Source organism: Ornithorhynchus anatinus, chromosome 3 (assembly GCF_004115215.2).
Source record: "Ornithorhynchus anatinus isolate Pmale09 chromosome 3, mOrnAna1.pri.v4, whole genome shotgun sequence".
In the NCBI taxonomy this organism is placed as follows: Eukaryota; Metazoa; Chordata; class Mammalia; order Monotremata; family Ornithorhynchidae; genus Ornithorhynchus; species Ornithorhynchus anatinus.
The window spans coordinates 59,153,698-59,178,592 of record NC_041730.1 but is presented as its reverse complement, the minus strand read 5'-3'; the positions used below and the strand labels follow the sequence as shown (position 1 = coordinate 59,178,592).

The following is a 24,895-nucleotide window of genomic DNA, read 5'->3' as shown; positions in this document are numbered from 1 at the left end:
TATTAGTTGAATCCTTTAGAACTTGACTCAATAAGCAATGGAATATACATGCAGTAACAATGCAGCACATAGCATTTGGTATGTGACTTTCTCCCAGAAGCATAAAAAATTCCATAATATTTGTTCCTATATCCATCCATAAACATACTATCCCCACTTGAGAAACTGAGCTTTTGTAGACCAATTTGCCCACAGTGGCTCATCTAATCTGGAGAGAACCTGAAATTATGTCGGCACAGGATAAACTGAAGGGGTTGTAGACATTTTAGGAATCCAACTTTTCTCTAAAAACCTTAGGGATATCATTACAACTATCATACGAGCCCTGAGTACAATGCTTTGCACACAGCAAGTGTTCAGTAAATAGCACCGACTGATTGATCTATCATCATCATCACCTCAACATTTCAGGCATTTATTTGAGTGTTTACTTTTCACAAAACACTGTACTGAGCCCTAGGGAAAGGAACAAAGATGCTGAATCAGGAGGGATTCAACATCAGCACTGCAGTAACAACAGCAGCATGTGTAGACCAGTGGAAAGACAACGGCCCTGAAAATTGGAGGACCTGGGGTTATAATACTAGCTCTGCTGCTTTTCTGTTGTCTGATCTTGGACAAGTCACTTAACTTCCCTGTTCCTCAGTTACCTCACCTGTAAAATGAGGATTAAGTCCTACTCCCTTCTATTTAGACTGTGAGCCCCACATGGGACAGGGACTCTGCCCAATAGGATTATTTTGTACCTATCCCAGTTCTTAGTACAGTCTCATTACCTGCAATGAGACTGGTTTGTGCAGTACCACAGTACCACAGTACATTCCCTTGACCCTGACAGGCATGTTCCAACTGTGTTAAAGAGTACAATGAGCTAATAGTTGAAATAGCAGGATATGGAGATACGACAAATAATTTTTTTCTGAATTTTACACTCTGGCTTTCACCTTCCCTAAAGTGGCTGTAAAACATTTAAGAAAGGAACTGCCTAAAATCAATCATCAACAAATCAATCCTGTAGTGGTCTATTATTAATATTCATTTACCAAAAAAATCATTAACACTGGTCTTAAAGTTTAGTCCTTACCCTTCCCTTAATCCCTATACAAAACCTTACTTTTACTCTAACTTTAATTTTAACTTTGATCCTAGCCTGAAATATAATCTGAGCTTTAACACTAAATCTGGCTGGTAATCCTAAACATAGCCCTAAAATGAGTTTTAGGTGGTTTGATTTGACCACAGGCTGATTTTAATTTCAGGAATTATCGACAATTTGAATTTATTGATGCTTGACCTTTAGGTGCTTGGTTTCCATGATTTATTGCTCCTTCTTCCATAGACTTCTGTATAATTCATGCCAGAGTCATATCAATGCCAACAAAAGCCTTGTCCATACACATCAGCTTTGAGAGTCTCATTTCTCATCTCCATAGATCTTTATAGGCCACCAACTAATTTGTCTTTCTGATGCTTCTTTGGAAATGGCGGCTGAATAAATTGAATAATGTCCACTTCTGAAATTAAGTATACCAGTTGGGAAAAAAAAGCATCTTCTGCAGACAGGCAAGACTCAGAATTTGGAATCACAGTGGAGTCTGTGGGGCTGAGTTTTCTCTGTCATCTCCACCATAACAAAAAGCATTAAGCAAAGATCTCAGACTTCATCATCAGTGGAACTAAAAGACCTCAAACTGATCTTTTTCTTAGGGTTTTCAAAATAAGAACATAAAAGTTTTGTTTTCAATTTTATTCCAGATTATGAAAATGGGTGGAAACCAAGGATTTTTATAGGTCTGAGAAGTGAAGTGTTATTACACTATAAATTCTCAGAGAGTCATGTTTGTTATTAAACGATCCTGGCAGGCTTGTTTACTTTCTGCCTGTTTTAAAGCCTCAAAATACCAAGATAAAACTGAAAATGTAGGAGCTCTAGTGGCTGATTTTGGGTCTCACGCCCTGAAAATGTACTATTCTTCAAAGCAGACAAGAAATCAGCATCTAGAATCAGCAAAGCAAACTATGCCCTTCATCAGTTTCCTTAAAATAGAGGACTGAGTTGAATTTTCCAGGGTTAGCATCCTGTATGAGCTAGAAAAAGTTCTTCTTATGCAAATCTGTATGGAGGGGATATTTAGAATATGACTCATAAACCTACTCAACAGTTATGGTCTATAACAGTTATGGTCCAGTTTCCATTTCTCAGAAAATAGTAGATATAGATTCTCAAAGTTGTTCCATAATTAATCGTTCAGTCAATCAATGTTATTTATTTTGCACATACTGTGTGGGGAGAGCACTGTACTAAGCACTTGGGAGAGTTCAATACGACATAGTTGTTAGACATGTTTCCTGCCCTCAAGGAGCTTACAGTGTAGAGGCAATTAATTCATGAGGGAAGTGATAACTTCACTGTATACATCAACTTCTGATTAAGTTCTTTGCCATTAAATTTTTCAGGAAATTATTCATCATAAAGACAGGCATAACACAGAGAACAAAACTCTCTGTCCCCAGAAACTGTCCAGGAGAAGGGTGGCATATATTAAATAAATAATCCTGGTCAAAGCCCAGAGATTTGACTCAGAAAGAAATCAGACAGCTCTTATTACATAGCTGAGTTTGGCAGCACCTAGAGTATTCTCAATCCATTCTGGTCATTGACTGACTGACTGGAAAAGGAAGACTTTAAACCAGGGTGTTGCTTCAGGTCCTCTTGGATTGGAGAAGTGAAAAAAGCAAATCAAAGACCTTCTAAAAAGACTGACAATAGGCCAACCAACCCATAGGAGGAGATCAGTAGAGGAAGGAACAATTTAAAGATCTACCCTATCCCATCTTCCACCAACCTCCTGGTTCTGGTCTATGTGTTATGACTCCCTTCAGGATGAACAAATTCCAGCATTAGCTTATCCTGAAAATCATCTTTGAAGGAAAAAGTCCTAACTACACCTATGATAAACAGATAGTAGTATCTTGGGCTCCTTCTCTTTTAGGCCTCTAGAAGGACCCCCTCATAAAAGCAACCTTAGCTGAGCTCTCTCTTCAAGGAAGACTGTAAGCTCCTCCTCTAAGATTGTAAACTCTTGCCTACCAATTCTATTGTATTGTATTCTCCCCAAAGCTCTGTACAGTGCTCTGCACAGAGTAAGTACTTTATCGATACCACTGAGTAAAGAGTAAAGTTGACACAATCCTTGCCCTCAAGGAGCTCACAATCTGGCTGGGAGACAGATACAAGAATAAGTTGCATATAGGGAAAGAAACAGACTTTAAATATATGTATATAAATGCTATTCTCCCCTATAGACTGTAAACTCACTGTGGGCACAGAACGTGTCGACAAACTCTGTTGTACTGTACTATCCCAGAAACTTAGTATAGTGCTTTGCAAAAGTAAGTGTTCAAAAATTACCATTGATTAAATGATTGATTGCTTTGTGGTGCAGGCTGGGGTGAGTACCCAGACACTTAGGTGTTGCTGAAATGCTTAAGTTCTTGCTCTTTTTACCTATCTACTTACTAATTCTTCAGGACCAATTTGTGGTCTGTGCCCTGAATATTGAGATTCCAGCTGACTGTTTGAGTCGTGATCAGGGGGAGGGGGTGAAGGGGTTTTAAAAAAAACATGTTATTTGTTAAGCGCTTACTATGTTCCAGGCGCTGTACTAAATGCTGGAGTAGATACAAGCACATCAGGTTGGACACAGTCCCTGTCCCACGAGGGGCTCACAGAATTCCCATTTTACAGATGAGGTAAGTGAAGCACAGGGAAGTGAAGTGACTTGTCTAAGGTCACACAGCATACAAGTAGCAGAGCCAGGATTGGAACCCATGCCCTTCTGACTTCCAGGCCAATGTGCTATCCACTACACCATGCTTGGTGAGCCAGAGTGAAGCCTGGGTGGTTCTACCTACCGTTTCCTGGAATGACTTGGAATCTCTAAGAGCAGACAAGCCCCCCATACATAGTATTTATTTTAGTCACTCCCAGCTCTGCAGTGTTGGGATAGACTTTCCCTCTATATTGTAAACCTCTAGAAGTCAGTCACCAACTGTACTGTATTGTACTCACCCAAGAACTGTAAGTACTAAGCACTTGTGAGTGATTAGTACTGTGCTCTACACAAAGCAAGTAGTCTGTAAACATGAATGACTGATTGACTGATTTAGCAGGTACATTCAAATGTTTGTCCAGCATGGATCCATCCTTCTCTGTGTCCCAACGTTTCTTGAACTCTGAGGCATCTCAGAGACTTTATCTCAGAGTTGGGTCTGCCCTGATTCTTATTTCATCCAAACTATTTCTCTTCTGACTTAGCCCCCTTTAAAAACATTCCTGGAAAAAAAAAAAAAGAATAAATCTGCCACATGAACTGATTTGCTGCACAGCAAGATAATGCTTTTAAGTAGTTTCTATTATAAGAAAATTAATTTCAAGCCACTTCATACAGTTCTGGTAAAATCCTTCCGCTCCATAGGGGTCCGTGAGCTACATTAACTGTGCATCAGCCACTGTGCAGTCCTCATTTTAACTTTGGGCATGGAAAATTTTTTTCTTAAGCATTTTTTTTCTTTGTTTCTTTTCTTTTCCCAGTGACAACTGGAAGAATAACAGGTTCCTCCAGGTTTCTTCTATACATCCAAAGTGACCTGGCAATCCAAGTGCTTACAAACTAAACCCTCTGAAAAGATTTTGGAAACTTTTAACTAGTTGAATCGGATTAGGAAGAGAGGTAGTGCTCTATTTAATCTGATTTTCTGGATACCTCTGGGTATTTTAAGAAATACGCCACCTACTCCACCTCGTTCTTCCTCTTTTTCATTATATAGTGATTGAAAAGTAGACTGCAGACTCAATGAGGAAAGGGTAAATTAATTATTTTGCATGACCCAAGTACCTAATTCTGTGCTTTACTTGCAGTAGGCACTCGATAAACAATGTGATGATCCCACACAGAAACATCTACCTGCAGCCTCACACTATGAAGAAATGGTTTCATTAGGACTTTTCATCTATTCCATGTAACAATGATAGTCTATCCACCAATGGATCAACAAAAGCCATTTCCATACTCCACTTAGAGTTACGGGAGTAGCATTTAATCAATGTATTTTTTTTCCTCTTCTAAATTCCTGCAGTCTTCCCCTCTGCCAAACCTGTTGGTTTTTCCAAACCATGTCCCATTAGCCATGGGCAGCCAGACAGCAGTGCTTCCCCTCGCAAAAAAACAATGTCCATTGGTAATGATGTGATTTATTAATCCCCTACTAAGTCCCAATAGCTGGGATAGATACAAAATTATCATATTATACACAGTTCCTACACCACATGGGTCTCACAGTCTAAGACCATGGAGAAGCTGCATGGCCTAGTGGATAGAGTACAAACCTGTGTGTCAGAAGGTCCTGGGTACTAGTCCCAACTCCGCCACTTGTCTGCTGTGTGACTTTGGGCAAATGATTTAGCTTCTCTGTGACTTAGTTATCTCATCTGTAAAATGGGATTAAGACTGTGAGCCTCAAACGGGACATGGAGTGTGTCCAAAGTGACTAGCTTGCACCTCTCCCAGTGCTTAGAAGAGTGCCTGCCACATAGTAAGTGCTTCGCAGATATCACATTGTTAGAATAGGTGATTCATCTCTATTTTACAGATGTGGAAACTGAGGCACTGAGAAGTTGAGTGACTTTTTTTTTTACAAGTCACACAACAGGGATATGGCAGAACTGAGGATAGAAGCTAGGTCTCCTGACTCCCAGACCTGTGTCCTCTCCACTAGGCAACACTGTCAACTTTCACAGAGAGGACTGCTTCTGGGATTGTACAATGGGTCAGAAATACAGTGTGTTGGGGCTGTGTTAACTCTTACAAAATGAATAAAGTATGCTTCTGCTGCTGCTAAATTAGCGTACTGTTTGCTTATTAAACTATGTTGTGCTGTCTGGGTTTTATGGCCCAAGTCGTAAACGGCAATCCCCAAAGCAGTTTGATAACCTTGACAAGTTCCCACTTAGACAGAGGCAGCAATAAAAAGGGGAAAGTCTTTGGAGACAAAAGTCCATATGTCAGACAGTAGACACCAGCAAAGGATATGTTCTCTGGCTAATTCTACTCGGAGAGTTTTGCATGGACTTGTCCCTGGAGCAAAATGGAGGCTCATTTTCAGGAGGATGTGGAAGATGGAAGTGTAGTCCCGAAATGTGCGGCATTAGTAATCTGCTCTGATTTACTATCTCCACCTTCAACCCTTAGATCTCTTCCCCTCCCTGGTAATTGAGTCAGACAAGAAGAAAATGTCTCCTCCTGTTTGTATGATTGATTTCTGATTATGGTTTTCAGTAGTTTCTACCACCTGTGCACTTAACTGTTCTGGATCCAATGTTGTTGCAAAATAAAGATGATTTGATTTCTTCCATTTGTCCAAAGAAGAAGGCAAGCTCAGAAGGTAATTCCACTTCCTCCTTCCCCCTTCTCCCCTCTTGAAATAGAGCAATTAAGAGATTAACCTTGCCTAAACTATAAATCTTGTGCATAGTCTTTAAAAACCCCATTTGTTATAACCAAGGCTATCAAAATCTTCTCGTTAAAAACCACAAAGAAATGTTGTCAAGCAATCTGGACAAAGGTGCCTTTGGCCCTTGTTGGATTTCTTGTTGGGGGTCTCGTGAACATGCAATAATTTTGGCAATATAAAATCTCTTTACAATTACTCACAACAATTAATCAATCAGTCAATCAACCAATCATATTCACTGAGCCCTACTGTGTGGAGAGCATTATACTAAGTCCTTGTGAGACTAAAATAGAATTAGTAGACAAGATCCCTTTTCTCAAGGAGATTATGATCTACTGGTGGACATAGGCTTTGAAGTTAAATACAGACAGGAGGTAATAGAGCACGGTAATCTTTACAAAAGTGTTACGGAGGCTATGAGTATCCAAGTGCTTAAGTAGCACAGAAGTTCTGAAGTGTCAGTTGGAAGATATAGGATAGAGGGCAGTGCCTGGAAAAGTTGCAGTGTTCCTATTTTCCATGACTTGTGCTTCTGCAATATTTCCTAAGCACTCCTTGCTATTCACTGCATTCAGTAGGAGTTCAAGACCTGTCATTTTGACTACAAAGACTTTAACTTTGGAAAACAGAAAAGCCCAAGAAGGTGAGGAGTCATATGTAGGCCACCAGGATATGGAGCCTTCATCTACTTGTTTGAATTTCTTGGTGTAGCTCTGAAAATGTTTCCACTTTAATCCGAGCATTTATCCTATCCTGCCTGAGATTACCGTATCAATCTTTTCAATGACCTCCCTGTCTCCTGTCTCTCCCCACTTCAATCCATACTTCATACTGCTGCCCAGATCATTTTTCCATAAAGCCATTCAGTCCATATTTCCTCACTCCTGGAGATTCTCCAGTGATTGCCCATCCACCTCCTCATCCAAAAGAAACTCCTTACCAATGGCTTTAAAGCACTTAATCACTTTGCCTCCTCCTACCTTGCCTCCCTGATTTCCTTCTAGTCAATCAGGCAGTCAATCATATTGATTGAATGCTAAATGTGTGCAGAGCACTGTACTAAGTACTTGGGGAGTACAACTCAACAATATAGAAGACACATTCTCTGCTCACAATGAGTTTATAGTCTAGAGGGGAAGAAAGACATTAGTACAAATAAATAAATTACAGATATGTACATAAATTCTGTGGGGTTGAGGGGGGATGAATAAAGCGAGCTAGTCAGGATGATGCAGAAGGGAGTTGAAGAAAAGGAAAAGAGGTCAGGGAAGGCCTCTTAAAGGAGATTTGTCTTCAATAAAGCTTTGAAGCAGGGGAGAGTCACTGTGGGTTGGATATGAGGAGGTAGGGCATTCCAGGCCAGAGGCAGGACGTGGGCAGGACGTGGAGTATGGGATGTAGCACAGGGAAACTGTTCCAACAGGATTCTGTGTACTAGATTCACACTAGTTGTGAGAATGGGGCCCCATTTCTAACTCGCACTGGAGAAGAGTAAAAACATTAACTCTCTCTGTGCAAAAACAAATCAGAGAAACAAAAGATGTAATGAGTTTAGCCAATATTTAGATGTTGGATCTGCAAAAGTCCTGATCACCATCATCGAAATAGATCTCCAGAAAGAATAGTATAATAGGAAAGAATACAAATAGAGATTCAAAGGCAGATTCCCCATCAGGAGCAACGTGGCCTGAGTGGAAAGAGCACAAGCATTGGAGTCAGAGGATCCAGATTCTAATCCTGGCTGTGCCCCTTACCTGCTGTGAGACCATGGGCAAGTCACTTCACTTTTTGGCGCTTCAGTTACCTCAAATGTAAAATGCGACTAAGATGGAATCCTGTGTGGGATCAGGGATGGTGTCCAACCTGATTATCCTATATCTACCCTGGTGCTTAGTCTGTGTCTGCCACATAGTAAGCGCTTAACAAATACCATTAAAAAAATACATCTTCATAAATTAATTGCTTCAATACAAAAGCTACTCAGTGTGTGCTCAGGTCAAGCAAAATAGAGGCAAACCATCTTCTGGGAAGGTTCAAGTCAAAATTGAACAGAGCACTGTGGCCTAGTGGAAAGAGCACAAGACTGGGAGTCAGCAGATCTGCTCTAAACTTGCCTGCCAGGTAACTTTGCACAACTCAATTTCTCTGTGCTCAGTCTCTTCACTTGTAAAATGGGGATAGGGCTCTCTTCTTAGACTGTGAGCCAGTGTGGGTCAGGGGCGGTGTCTGATCTGATTATTATGTATCCATCGCAGAGCTTGATATAGTGCTTGGCATAGAGTAAGGACTTAACAAACATAACAATTATTAACACAGAGTAGCAAGCAGAGAGAGAGAGGTTAGGCTTCTGAATAATCACTTATAAAATCTTAGCTCCACCCTGGCTCTCTACAGATAGTGGTATAATTTCCCATCCTGACAGTGAAGACAAGCTCCTCTTTGAAAGCCCCAAAGGCCTCTGGGAAATGTACTCAACCAGTCCTATGCTTCCAGCAATTCCCTTGCAAGACCTGATTAGCAAGCAGACGTGTTTTCCCTAAAAAAAATTGGCTGCAACCCAGCCAACCTGTTCAACACTGACTCAAGCAACACTGTGCAGATAAAAATATCAGTAGGAACCAAGGGGACGAAGGGTACACATTGAGTTATTGGAGGATAAATTACTTGAGGAAAGAACAGGTTACATAATTACCTAGTTGCTAGAGGATAGGGATAGATTAATCAGTGTTATTTACTGAGTGCTTACAATGTGCAAAGCACTGTACTAAGTGCTTGGGAGAGCATATTACAACAGAATTAGCAGGCATGTTCATTACTCATAATGAACTTGCAGTCTAGAGGATAGATGTCCAGGAGGGCTATTATTACATGGTTACTCCAAGCAGTTTAGTAGATATAGTCAGAGACACAGTATTGGGTTGGATTGGTCATTATTTTGATCCAATATAGTATGGCCAATAGACATATTTGTCACACTCAAACTGGATGGGAAATTGGCCCAAGCTTGATGCCTGTGTCTGGACTGGCAGTTTCAACTCTTCATCTGGGATCAAAATTCCTCTGACATGTGTCTGTGATAATAATGGAAAGCAGCATGGCCTAATGGAAAGAACACAGGGCTGGGAGTGAGAGGACCTGGTTTCTAATTCTGGCTCCATCACCTGTCTACTCTGTGACCTTGGACCAGTCACTTAACTTCTCTGTTGCCTCAGTTACCTCATCTGTAAAATGGGGGTTAAGACTGTGAGCCCTTTTTAGGAGAGGGACTGTATCAAACTCAATTATTTTTTGTCTACTCCAGTGCTTAGTACAGTGCCTGGTACATAGCAGCACTTACAAATACCATTTAAAAAAATCATCTAATGAAATACAACTCTATCCTAGGCAGCACTCTCATAGACCAAAATGCTTTAACTGTTAAATCAGTTCTAAAAATTCTCTTTTCAGGTTAAAATACACACTATGGCTGGAGGAAGAGTAGGAACAGATCTCACTACTGGCAGCTTCCATGAAGGCGATGCTAAGCAAATGATGATGGTGATAATGACGATCAGAGTGTTCTGAATTGAAACCACGTGAATGGGATTTTGACAGGAAAAACAGAGACCCATTTATATCATATTCCAAATTCAATTCCAGTGTCATCCAAGGGCAGCCTACGGCCACTGCACAATTAAACACAGACAAGTGTCTGCCACGTGTTCTGAAATCAAACCAAGTGGGTATCTGTCATATCTCAGGATATTAGTAGGGGGCCTGGTTTCTAATGTCCTCCTCAAGGAGAAAACTGATCACCTTTCTCAAGGATATATAAGGGTGATATAACTCAAAGGCGACTCCTTGAATTACACTTGGATTTGAGAAAAGCCAGTATTTGAGGAGCAGATGTGCTCACGACCCGTGTTGCTATGGGTAGGCAGGTGGCTATTCCCCAGGCATGGCTTTATAGCTCTCCTGGATCTTTACAGAGATCAAACCTTTACAGAGAGCTTGCTTGGAGTCCCCATAAAGGGAGATTAAATTGAGAGGTGCTCTGTCCTCATTAAAGCTAACTTCTCCCTGCCCTACACCTGACTCCTCTCTAGCCAAGCCCCTTTTTCATTTTAGCAGGCCAAATACCAATAGCACATGGGCCAGCTTGCGTAAAGTTCCCATAGCCCAGGGGAGGTGACTTTTCTTGTCTACTCCCCAAATTGCAGCTGGATTCCCTTGTGTGCTTGAGAAAGGTTATTGCTGAAACCAGATATCTCTTTCCTGGCTTCATCCTAGTCGGTGTATCTGCTGGATTGTTGACTTTCAGTTAGTCCTTCAATCATCTCACTGTCTTCACATACTCAGGTTCAGCTGTGTAGTGGAGGCAGATCATAAATGCAGGGAGTGGACTTGGATGATTTGTTCCATATGGTACCATTGTCACAAGTAATACTTTTGCTATCAATTCATAAATAATGCTATTGCTATCAATTAATAATCATAATGGCATTTATTCAATGCTCAATATATTCAAAAGTACTGTGCTGTGTAAAAGAAAATGATTACTAGCCTTAAAATTATTTAGTAGTAGCAATAGTACTTTTTATCAAGTGCTGGGTCTAGAACCTAGAACTCCTGACTGTCAAATCCATGGCCTTTTCCAGTGGACCATTTTGCATTAGCAGAATTCTGTGTGGGTTCTCCATTCAGGTCTGTGACAAGATAAATCCAGCCCACTTCAAGCACTGTAACCACTGTCTGGTTATCAGTGAGAGAGATGAAGGGGAAGGGAAGGTGGTTAAACTTGCATTTATGTTTCTTTTGGCTTGATTCCATCTTCCTCAGGAAGAAAGCCAGAACATAAGGGCATTTATTTAAAAAAGAAGAAGATGCCACAGGCAGAGTCCAAATCAAGGAGGCAGTGTCGGTGGAAAGAGCATGATGCTGGGGATCTGTGGATACAAGCACTTACACTGACATGCTGTGTGGTTTCATGCAGATCACTAAACTTCCCTGTGAATGCTTTAATTTCTGCATTGGTGAAATGGGCATACCTACTCTCTGTATCTTATTTGTGAGCCCCGAGGTGGGCATAAATAGTATACAGTTGAATTATCTGTGTCTATTCCAGTGCTTAGAACAAAATAGGTGCTTAATTTATACCATAATACTAAAATCAAAAGTTGGAAGCTACACACAGCCATAACCTTAGAGCAACACTTACAGTTTAGGGTTTTGGGGGTTTGTGGATTGGTGGATATTAGTCTGCAAATTTCTGTGCTTCTCAGATTCAGATTCAGCTTGTACTAATGGAAAGAATATGGGTTCTAGGAGTCAGAGGACCTAGTTTTGAATATCAGTTCCTCCATTTATCTGCTCTGTGACCTTCAACAAGTCACTTGATTTCTTGGGGAGAAGCAGCATGGCTTAGTGGACAGAGAATGAGTCAGGGAGTCAGAAGGTCATGGGTTCTAATCCCAGCTCCACCACTTGTCTGTTAGGTGACCTTGGGCAATTCACTTTTCTGGGCCTCAGTTATCTCATCTGTAAAATGGGGATTGAAACTGAGCTCCACATGGGACACCCTGATCTGTTTGTTTCCACCCCAGTGCTTAGAACAGTGCCTGGCACATAGTAAGTGCTTACAAATACCATTATTATTGTTATAATTATTGGGGCCTGGGTTTCTGCATCTGTGAAATGGGGAAAAATACCTGTTCTCTCATCTACTTAAACAGTGATCCCAATGTGGGGCAGGGTCCAACCTTATTTTCTTGTATCTACCTCAGTGCTTAGTACAGTGTGAAGGATTTAGTAAGTGCTCAACAAAAACTACAATTACAATTATTAGTCAGGGTGAGCTTAACCTTGGGAGAGGCAAGGAAGGGCCCACCACAAACTTGGCCCTGTTTAACACTGCCATAAAGGTTATGGCTTTGTGGGTTTGTAGATTGGTGGGTATAAGTCTTTAAATTTCTGTACCAGAAATCTCTAGTAGCTGGGATCAAGAGATTAGAAGAGGAGGAGGAGCAGGAAAAAAAAGGACAGAAAAAGAGGCAAAAGAGGGAGAAATGTGGAAAAGAAGAAAAACAGGAGAGAGGAGAGAAGAGGAGAAGGAATGCTTAATGTAATTTTTATTATTTGCTCTTCATTTTTAAAGCAGCAGGATGTCAATTTTTTCAGTAAAAAATGCTTTCAGAACAGATACACTTTTCTCTTGAGAAAATTCATATTGGAAAATAATGAAAATCTCAGTTTTCTATGCATCTTGGCAAAGAGAGGGTGGGGGGTACTTTTTTGTAACACAGGAAACTTTTGGGCAAAGAGAAATAAAAAGAGGGAGGTGACAAAACATTTGGGCTGTTATTAGGCTCTCATGAAATGGAGGCAAATTTGCCAAAATACGACTGAGCATGGTTCCTTCTAAGCAGCTCCTAAGGCTGATTTCTGGCTCTTGACTCCAAGGGGGCTAATAGGCTAATTAGACAGAACACATCTAATTCCCAACTGTGTATTCTTTCCTAGCATTTAGTACAATGCCTTGCACACAGTAAGCACTCCCAAAATACTATGACTACCATCTGTCACCTAAGCACTTGGGTTAGACTATCATCTAGGCTATAAGCTTGGTGTGGGAAGAGAATGTGTCTGTCTGTTCTTACATTGGACTCTTCCAATAATAATAATAATAATGTTGGTATTTGTTAAGCGCTATATGCAGAGCACTGTTCTAAGCACTGGGGGGAGATACAGGGTAATCAGGTTGTCCCACATGAGGCTCGTAGTCTTCATCCCCATTTTGCTTCATCCCCATTTTACAGATGAGGTAACTGAGGTGCAGAGAAGTTAAGTGACTTGCCCACAGTCACACAGCTGACAGGTGGCAGAGCTCGGATTTGAACCCATGACCTCTGGCTCACAAGCCCAGGATCTTTCTACTGAGCCACGCTGCTTCTTTAAATGCTGCTTCCAAGGATTTAGTACAGTGTTCGGCACACAGTAAGTGATCACTAAATACGACTGACTGACTGAAGTCTACTATATTCAGTGATGGTGGCTACATCAGAGCTGCTGCTGTAGCTGCTGCTTGAGGAACTCATATTGAAGTTTTCCTTTGCTACCCTGTGAGAATGAAATAATGGACTAATAAATGACAGCCTATAAAGCCTAGATTTTCCCTCTCTTTCTGCTCCCTGAGCTGAGTCTCATGTGCAGTCCTAGATTAGAGCTGACCAGACATTAAATCTTCCCACATCTTTTGTGCATTTTTATCCTTCCAACACCTTCTTGCCCCACTTACAGGGGAGGCAGAAGGGAATAGCTGGTATGTGCTGAGGCCACTGAGGGAGACTGCTTCTGGCTTTTCTAGGATCAGGCCAAAGAGGAACAGAGTTTGGCAGAAACCATCAATTCTCCTCTGACCTGAAGGGATCCTTCTGAATGCTAGGAAATTCCTGGGTAGTCACAACAATGCTTTGGTCCTTCTCTCCCTTTTAGAAGGAGAGAAAATCTCTATTATTGGTTTTCAGAGGCATAGATGTCTCCCTAAGGGTTACAACCCTCATTTTGATGTCTCAAAGTTGAAAAGCTCAATATGCAGTTCCCTGGATCCTGAAACTCCACTGAATCACCTGGTCCTCTGGTCTAAGCTGTCCTGAAGCAAGGCAAGCTGGGTACCCAGGGATCAAGGTGACATTTTACTGAGTTGTCACTCATCAAAGCAAGAACAGTTTTACCGGCACATCCATGGCGGGGAGCTGGGATAGCACCTTGACATGACTGTCAGAGATTCTCTCAGGCAGCTCTCTCATATTTGAATGGCATCATATAGCTTCCAGGATATCAGATACATTAACGAGTCTGATTCCCACAGAATCCCTATTCCATGTGAGTCTTAGAGAAATCCTCTCCATTTAGACAGAGGAATGGTTAAGTGATGGTCAAAATCCAGGCTGCAATTTGTAACCTGCTACCACTAAATGGATGATTGTATGCTCAGTAAGTATGTCTACTGACTCTTTTGTATTGTACTCTCCCAAGCTCTTAGTAAAGTGCTCTGCGCACAGTAAGTGTTCAATAAATACCATTGATTGATTGAATGATTGATTAGGGGTCAGGTAATTAGTGCACTATGATGGGTTGGAAGAATTTTAAATTAGCTCATATACTCAGTCAGCTGGCCCCCTCCTACCTTACCTCACTGATCTACTAGACCCCAGGCCACACACTCTGCCCTTAGATCTCTCTCAGCTATGGCCCATCCCTTCCCCACATCCTCCCTCTGGCCTCGAACTTCTTCCACCGCAATATGCAACAGCCCATTACTCTTCCCATCCTTAAAGCCTTATTAAGGTCACATCTTCTCCAAGAGTTCTTTCCAATTAAGCTCTCTTTTCCCCCTTGAATCCCTCTCTCTTCTGCATTATCTATGGGAATTTGGATTTCACCCCACCCTCATCACCTAAGGACTTATGTACATATCCATAATTTCTTTATTTATATTAATGTCTATCTCCCCCTCCAGACTGTAAGCTCACTGTGGAAAGGGGGAACATGACTACCCTTTTCCCAAGTCAACCTCCTAGCCTGGAACTCTCTCCCGATCCATATTGTGCCTTAGTTGAAAGAGCACGGGCTTGGGAGTCAGAGAACGTGGGTTCTAATCCTGGCTCCACCACTTGTCTGCTCTGTGGCCTTGGACAAGTCACTTCACTTCTCTGTGCCTCAGTTACCTCATCTGTAAAATGAGGATTAAAACCGTGAATCCCATGTGGGGCCACCTGATTACCCAGCATCTACCTCAGCACTTAGAACAGTCCTTGACACATAGTAAGGGTTTAACAAATACCATCATCATCATGTGCCAGACCACCTTCTCCACCTTCAAATCATTATTAAGACCACCTCTCCTCCAAGAGGACTTTCTTGATCAAACGTAATTTTCCTTGGCTCACTCCCCCTTCTTCGTCATCTATGCGCTTGGATATGGGATAGTCACCCTACTTCCCAACCCCACAGCAGTTATGTACATATATTTAAATTAATTTCAATAAATTATTTATATTAATGTCTGTCTTCCCCTCTGCACTGTAAGGGACAAGGAACATGGCCACTAATTCTGCTGTACTCTCCCAAGTGCTTAGTACACTGGTCTGCTCAAGAAATACCTTTGATTGACTGATTGATTAATCAACTCTGTTGAACTGTACTTTCCCAAGTGATTAGTACAGTACTCTGCACACAGTAAGCATTCAACAAATATGACTGATTGACTGACTGATTGATTGACTGATACTCTGAGTTTCCTAGGAAGAACACTGGTTGATAGCATTGTAATTGTTCATACGAGCACAGCAGCCATCTTTCATGTCAAAATAATACAGATTGAAGTGGATTTCTATCAATCAATCCATTAATGGTATTTATTGAAAACTTACTGTAGGCAAAGCACTTTACTAAGAACTTTATTATTATTATCAAGTGCTGTTGAATAGTTTCTGATTCATAGAGATTCTATGGATATATTTTCTCCAGAACATCCTGTCATCTTCCATAATCCATAACCTTGTTAACGGTTCTTCCTTTTTCATTGTTATGGTTTCTATACATCTAGCTATTGGTCTGTCTCTTCCATGTTCTCCATGGACTTTTCCTAGCATTAGTGTGTTCTCCAGAGAATTACTCCCCCTGATTATGTGTTCAAAATATGCTAATCTAAGTCAAGTTATTTGGCCTTCTAAAAACCACTTTGGTGTAATTTGCTCCAAAATCCATTTTTGTTTTTCAGGCAGTCCATGGTATTCCCAAAAACCTTCTCCAACACCACTTTTCAAAATAATGAATACCCTTTCTAACCTGTGTTTTCACTGTCCAACTTTTGGATCCATACATTGTCACTTTGGGGGAATATAATACAATAGAGTTGTTAGACACAGTCCTTGTCGTCAAGAGCCTAACAGCTTAGTGGGATTATGAGAAGCAGCGTGGCATAATGGAAAGAGCACAGGCTTGGGAGTCAGAGGTCATGGGTTCTAATCACAGCTCTGCCGCTTGTCAGCAGCATGATCTTGGGCAAGTCACTTCACTTCTCTGGGCCTCAGTTACCTCATCTGTAAAATGGGGATGAAGACTGTGAGCCCTAAGTGGAACAACCTGATTAACTCATATCTACCCCAGAGCTTAGAACAGTGCTTGGCACAAAGTAAGCACTTAACAAACACCAACATAATTATTATTATGAGTGAGAACTTTTTTTCCACAATAATTATAATCAGTAATTATGGCATTTATTAAGCTCTTACTGTGTGTGAAGTACCATACTAAACTCTGGGATAGATACAAGTTAATCAGGTTGGACACAGTCCCTGTCCCACAATGGGCTCACAGCCTAAATATGAGGTAGATCAGGTATTGAATCCCTATTTTGCAGATGAGGAAACAGAAGCTAAGAAAAGTTAAGTGACTTGCCCAAGTTCACACACCTGGCAAGTGGTGGAGCCATGATTACGACCCAGGTCCTCTAAGTCACTCATTCAATCGATAACATTTATTCAGTTTTTACTGTGTGCACAGTACTATACTAAGCAGTTGGCAGAAATCAGTACCAACAGAGTTGATCTAGACATTCTTTTTCAATTATATTCTCAGGGCTGTGCTCTTTCCACTGCTCCACAACTCTGGTGGTTAAACATATGCAGCATGGCCCCACATCTTCACATTCTCAAACTGTAACTATCTGCATCCTTTTCTTAAAATGGCATTTGGTACACTTCACTCCTAGCCGCTCCCCATTTCTTTTCTGATAAAGTAAACTGCCCAAGTCATTGACTTTCAAGGATTTCTTCCAGGAGTCTTCCTCTGGCCTATCTGTTATTAACTCCTGCTACATCTCAACTGAGACTCTCTTGACTTCTCGAGTTAGCTTCTTAACTCCATCTTTGATACAAAGAATCTATTTACTTATTCTTTTATTTATTGCATTGGGTATTTTATGATAACTTGTTTCTCTCATTCATTTATAAACTATTTAAGAACAAGGACTATATTTTATGCTATCATTATGCGTTACTAAAAACCTAAAGCAGTGTTTTTTACATACAGTGTAGAAGTTGCTGTTGTTGGTAACAGTGATGATGATGATGATCAAATCATATACACATTAGCACAACGAAATTTTAAAAAAGAAATAATTCATTTGGAGATATAAATGCTTATTGGAAGAATGATTTGTTAATCAGGCAATGCTTCCTGGAGAAACTGAGATCTTTAGTAGAGCACTGATCCTGGAGAAAGTGAGATTTTAGTAGAGTATTGAAGAATCAATCAATCACATTTATTGAGTGCTCACTAGTTGCAGAGCCATGTTTTAAGTGCTTGAGAGTGTAGAATATGACAGAATTAGCAGACATGTTCCCTGCCCATAAAGATCTTACATGGAAAGTGGCTGTACATTGGCATATATCACTGTTAATATTATGTTCTAGATAGGTGATTCCTAAATCCGTGTCTCCAGCACCAGCTTCTCACCTTATCTATGAGTCTTCATTTTCTCTTGCTACCTGCACTTGACCACTAAGAATTTCAATCAGGGACTCCTTACCATCAAATTTATAGGACTCAGTCAGCTTTCCACCTCCTTCCTCGCCTTGCTGATTTCCTACCACAGCCAAGCCCACTCCTCTAGTACTAGCTTGCTTAAATGTGCTTCAATCTCATCTACCTCACCACAACTACTTTCCCACTTTCTTCCTCTCTCCTGTAACTCCCTTCCCCTCCATTTACAACAGGCCACCATTGTCTCCACCTTCAAAACACTATTAAACATCATATCTCCTCCAAGAGGCCTGCCTTTATTAAGCCCTCTTTGCTCCTACTCCCTTTCCCATCTGTGCCCTTTAAGCATTTCAAGTTCATTCCACCTCAGCCATACAACACTTATGTATATATCTGTAATTTATTTATTTATATTAATATCTATCTCCCCCCATTAGAATGTAAATTCCTTAAGGGCAGGGAAACTTGTCTATCAACTCTAGTATATTGTACTCTCCTAAGCACTTAAAATAGTGCTCTGCATACAATAAGCACTCAATAAATACCATTGGCTGATTGATTGATGTCTCTGACACCTCAAATTCAACATGTCCAAAACTGAGTTTCTCATAGTACCTCCTAAACTCACTCCTCCTCCTCCTTAACAGAAGCTCATGACCTTAACAATCATAGAAATATGTCCTTTTTGTGATATTTGTTAAGCACTTACTATGTACCAGGCACTGTATTGAACACTGGGAAAGATCCAAGCTTATCAGGTTAGATACAGTCCTTGTCCACATGGGGCTCCCAGTTTAAATCCCCATTTAACAGATGAGGTAACTGAGCCCCAGAAAAGTGAAAGGATTTGCCCCAGGTCACCCAGCAGACAAGCGTTGGAGCCGATATTAGAACCCAGGTCTTTCTGACTCCCAGGCCCGTGCTCTATCCTCTAAGCCATGCTGCTTTTTCCCTTCCTTTTCACCCAAACAGCTCTCAGCCTGGCCTAAGCACTTGTTATATCCTGCTTAGACTCTAGTTTGGTCCTCCTTGTTGGTTTTGCTCGCTTCAGTCTCTGTCCCCATCAGTTCATACTTCACACTGCTGCATGGCTCACCTTCCTGTAGCATTGCGTTGAACAGATTTCTCTGCTCCTTAAAAACCTCCAGTGACTATCCTTCCACATCTCCTTTCGCATCAAGCAGAAACTTCTTACAGGGTTCGCCACCAAATCTCTCTATCGTATTTAGGGGCTCTTCAGTCAGTAAGTGAATAGTATTTACTGAGCACTTACTATGAGCAGAGCACTGTACTAAGCACTTGAGAGTCTACAATATAACTATAATAATAATTATGGTATTTGTGAAGTACTTTGTGTGAAACACTGTTCTAAGTGCTGTAATCAGGTTGTCCTGTGTGGGGGCTCACAGTCTTCATCCCCATTTTACAGATGAGGTAACTGAGGCACAGAGATATTAAGTGGCTTGCCCAAGGTCACACAGCAGACAAGTGGCGGAACTGGGATTAGAACCCACAACCTCTGACTCCCTAGCCCCTGCTCTTTCCACTAAGCCACTCTGCTTCTCTATGAAGACACATTCCCTGCCCACAACAAGCTTATAGTCTAAACTCCACAACTGGCACTCTTTGCTCCTCCCAAGCCCTTCCCCTACCAGTACCTCCTCACTCTGTTCTCCCAGCCTGGAATGACAAGCCCTCTGCCAACCCACAGCTTTCCCCTTCTTCTCTCCCAGGGCCTTCATAAAATTCTTATAAAGTCCAGGGAATTTTTCTCCTATTAATTTACAACACCCCATTCACATCACTTAAAAACATATCTATAGAATTTTTGTAGTTGGTTCTTATCCTTGGTAGATTCATTCATTCATTCATTCATTCATTCATTCATTCATTCATTCATTCAATCACATTTATTAAGTGCTTACTGTGTGCACAGCACCTTACTAAGCACTTGGGAAAGTACAATATAACAAATAAAGAGTGGTAATCCCTGCCTACAAGGAGCTCACAGTCTAGAAAGAGGGAGACAGACATCAATACAAATAGACATAAATACAAATAAATAAAATTACAGATACACTCATAAGTGCTGAAAGGCTGGGAGGGGAGGAAGAGCAAAGGGGACAAGTCAGGATAATAATAATAATGTTGGTATTTGTTAAGCGCTTACTATGTGCCGAGCACTGTTCTAAGCGCTGGGGTAGACACAGGGGAATCAGGATGTCCCACGTGGGGCTCACAGTTTTCATCCCCATTTTACAGATGAGGGAACTGAGGCCCAGAGAAGTGAAGTGACTTGCCCACAGTCACACAGCTGACAAGTGGCAGAGCTGGGATTCGAACTCATGAGCCCTGACTCCAAAGCCCGTGCTCTTTCCACTGAGCCACGGGACACAGAAGGGAGTGATAGATAAGGAAAAGTGGGGCTCAGTCTGGGAAGGCCTCTTGGAGGAGATGTGCCTTCAGTAAGACTTTGAAGAGGGGGAAAGTAATCGTCTGGCGGATTTGAGAAGGGAGGGCGTTCCAGGCCCGAGGCAGGACTTGGGCTAGGGGTAGGCGGCGAGACAGGTGAGATCAAGGCCCAGTGAGACAAATAGCACAAGAGATGTAAACATATGTGTGTGTACTTGTGTGTGTGTGTGTGTGTGTGCATGTTTGTGTGTACATATATATAAACATGTGATATGATATAATAAATATTATTGACATATGTATGTAAATATATGTACACATATATATGCATACATATTCATTTTAATATGCATATTCAGCTGGATATTCATACTCAATTATTTCTTTGGCTATTTCTTCCTGAACTATTTATACTACTTCCAGCTATATCCTCACTTTTCTCATACTCTGACTAGTTATAAATAATTTTTGTCCTGCTCTCTTCCTTTTACAATTAAGTTCCTTGTGGTAGGCTTCTCTTACAGTCCAGTCTCCCAAGGGCTTAGTACAGAGCTTAACACTAAGTAAACACTCAATGAATTCTACTGATTGATTGATGTTCTGTTACTGCCAGTCTAAAACAATAAGACCTGGAATTTATGTGATGCTTTATTGTCCAAAGCACATCCATAGCCATAACCTCATTTGTTTTCATAGTGTCCCTGGTGGTTATAGAGGGCCAGTATCAATATTGTCTTTTTATTGATGAGGACACTGACACACAAGGAGGGTAAGTGACTTACCCAAGGTCACATATCAGATCAGTGGCAGAACCAATTTTTAAAAATCTCTGACCATCAAATTCTCCTACCATGCTTCAGGCAGATGTGTTGGGCATTGATGCACTGACGAACCATCTCTCTAAATATGCTTTACTTTGCTTCTCATGCCTCAGCAGCAGTGCTAGGAACAGTGGGGAAATAAAGAGAAAGCAGTTTGCTTTCTCATTAGCATAGGATCTGTCTCCTGGCATTAGGGTATTAACATTATATTTTCCTTCCACTACTTCATGCCCTGTTTGACGTGTTGATCCAAGATTGCTTTCTAAATGGAAACTCCCATTCTACCACAAAGTGGTTCACTGTGTGTGACCTTGGAAGACCTGAACTCTCAAAATTTGAGCAAAATTAGCAGTTAATTCCATGGCACCATTAGTGTAAATACATTTGAAATGAGGCTTAAGGGTGAGATCTGAAAATAAGGCAGATTTCAAGACTATCATTATATAGACATGCCCCACTTCAGTTTGGAAATGTTTTTGCATTTATACAAATGTTGACATCTCGTAGGGTTAATCTTGAAAAGAGCTTCAGGGATCCTCAGAAGTTTGACTAGAGTCAATTGGCAAACCCATCTCATTCTGAACTTTTGCCTAATTATAGACTTAAAGAGGAACTAGGTGTGGTATGGAAACCACCCATGCCAGTGACAAAAAATGTCTACGTCAACTTTCTTTATTTGTTTTGATGTCTCTCACCCCTTTTCTAGACTGTAAGCTCGTTGTGGGCAGGGAATGTCACTGGTTATAGTTGTACTGTACTGAGTACAGTGCTCTGCAAACAGTAAGTGCTCAATAAATATGACTGAATTTATATATAGGTTTTATTTTCAACTGAAACTATCCAGTTCATATTTCCATTTAGCCAAGGTACTCTCCAAAGCAGGCTTGACCGTCAGTTTTCTATAACATTCTGGTAGGGTTGGACAGGGGAGATTCGCTATTACTCTGTAGGAACTGAGATATCAGTCCATCTGCAGACCCATCTTGGGGAGCTTAAGTGTCTCTGTTTTGTCCTAGAAGAAAGATAGCTTTTCAGGTTTTTGCACTGCCACTTTCCTACCTTCTTAACCCACTGTCAGCCACCTTGGTCTCAGAATATCCCCTTTCACCCAGGCAGGCAAAAGTTGAGATCTGTATGTACTGCATCCAAGGTCCACCAAGAGACTTAGTCCAGAAAGTAATCAATCAATCAAATAATGGAATTTTTTAAGTATTTACTGTATGAAGAATACTGAAAAGGGCTTGGGAGAGTATGATGCAGTAATATTGTGACAATGATAATGATAATAATAATAATAATAATATTTGTTAATTGCTTACAAGATGCCAAGCACTGAATCATGCACAGGAGTAGATATGAAGTACAGAATAGAGGTATGCCTCATAGAACTACTGCTTAGGAAACGGCACCAGTCTAACTGCAAAACTGCAATTGAGCTTCACACTTGGAATCAAGGTATACTGAGAAATCAGTGAAACAGTGGTGATTTCAAAGGCAAACCTCAGTAGACTTAGGGAAATAGGAAGAACTATCTGATGGGAAAGAGGACTAAGTAACCAGGACTCCAGCAGAGGTGTTCTACAAAGAATTCACAGCAGATATAGAGGAAAAAAATTGTCTTTGACTGAAAGGACAAACTGGTGATGGATTGACCACTTTTCTTACTAGAGAGACCTTCCTTCGATGATTACAGTGAATAATAGAAGCCCGGGTCAGGTTTTTAGTGCCATATTTTCTGCCTTCTTTTCAAGTATAAGTATGTATTACAGTCACATAGAGCTCTGCATTTTTTAATAGTCTTGGTTAAGTGCTTACTATGTGTCTAGCACTGTTCTAAGCTCTGCTTGGGTCATTTTTGAAGGATAAAGGTCTTCAAGTGCATAACTAAGTGTGCACATAGAAAAGGCAGATAAAGAAATGGAGACACAGTGTTTTCTCTAACACAATTTAAACTGACTGCACTACTATTCCAGAATCAATTTCAAATTCAAAATGGATGCTAATGTGTTTTCATAACTTAGTAAATCTACACAACAGCAGAGTAGGAAAGCAAAGAAATCAGTGTGAATTCTTGTCTTGTCTTATGCTGTCGAGTCATCTCCAACCCATAGTGACTCCATGGACGTATCTCTCCCAGAATTCCCCACCTCCACCTGCAATCATTCTGGTAGTGGATCCGTAGAGTTTTCTTGGTAAAAATACTGAAGTGGTTTACCATAGCCTTCTTCCACACATAAACTTGAGTCTCCTCCCTTGACTCTCTCCTATGATGCTGCTGCCCAGCACAGTGGAGTTTTGACTTGTAGCAGATTGCCTTCCACTCACTAGCAACTGCCCAAACTAGGAATAGAATGGGTCTCACTAGCAAGTGCCCAAACTAGGAATAGAATGGGTCTGCCTCTGCTTGACTCTCCCTCCTGTAGCCAAGACTGGTAGAGTACTGGAAACTCTCCAGGTGCGATCCTGAGAGGGGAGATGTGAATTCTGCCTGCTTCCAAAATAGCGCAAATGTTTCCATCCTCACGTTCAAGCTAACAAAAGGAGATTGATAAATATGTCAGGTTCTTCCCACTGTGTCTAGTTCAGTTGAGTTTCCAGTGATGACTTCATGATGACAAAGCAATGGTCTGTGGTAGATAATCCTAATCTGAGTTTCCTGATTGGTTGAAAATCTAAATGAGTGACTATTGATATCCAGGAGTGCTGTCAGTTCTGCTTTCCCAGTCACTGGTCTGCCTGGATCCTGGGAATGGGTCTGAAGCCTGTTAGGTAAGCAGTTGGATTAGGAGTCAGGAATAGGGAGATTGAATGGGTGGAGAAGGATGATTGTCAACCATAGGCCTGATGTCAAGTTTCCAATTACTGGTTTGAATGAAGGAAAAATGACCTGAGCTTCCTCGTTTGTTACAACTGCACAACCCATCGACTCCAGTGGTAATTGTGGTAGTAGCAGAAGTAACAGTATAGTATTTATTAAGCACTTAATATGTACAGAGCACTAGACTAAGTCCTGGGAAATAATATGCAGGTAGGAATTAGACATGTTCCCCATCCCTTGAAGGGCTCACCATCTAAAAATAAAAATGGGGAACTGTGTCTGCTAATAGTTACATTAGGAGAGATGAAACAAACACTGAGACACCATGAAGACAAAAAGGAGGATCAGGAAAGTACTGTGGCTAAAGGAGCAGAATTGCATGCTCCTTGTGGCTCAGCACCCACCATAACAACTGCAGCCAAAGTGACCTTACAGCAGCAGCTGTCATTGTCTTCCTGAAGGTGCCAGGCTGCAGCTACTTTCCTCTGTCCCACCGGGTTGGTGCAGGGCAGGGCAGGATGGAGGCTTCTTGGTGACACAGAGGAGAACCAGGAGGCGGTCAGGTAGAGAAAGATTCCAAGAGCCCTGGGATCCCTCATGTGGGGGCTGAAGGTCCCCTGGAGTAGTCATAAAACCATCTGGTGGTGATGGTCGGAACACAATCAGTTGTGGTATAAGTCCAATTGGATGGCCCAGGGTGCAAAGGGCATGCTGGGAGCAGAGTCCTGGGAGCTATGATGTGGGGACAGAAGGCTTTATGAGGACCTGTAAGGTTAGTTAGATGTTGACACTGGGCGTTTCTGCA

At 41.2% G+C, this 24,895-nt stretch overlaps 1 pseudogene; it reads right to left on the bottom strand.

Annotated features, from left to right (window-relative positions):
* Positions 1-23,570: 23,570 nt before the first annotated feature.
* LOC114810981 lies at positions 23,571-23,745 on the bottom strand (annotated as a pseudogene).
* Positions 23,746-24,895: the final 1,150 nt, after the last annotated feature.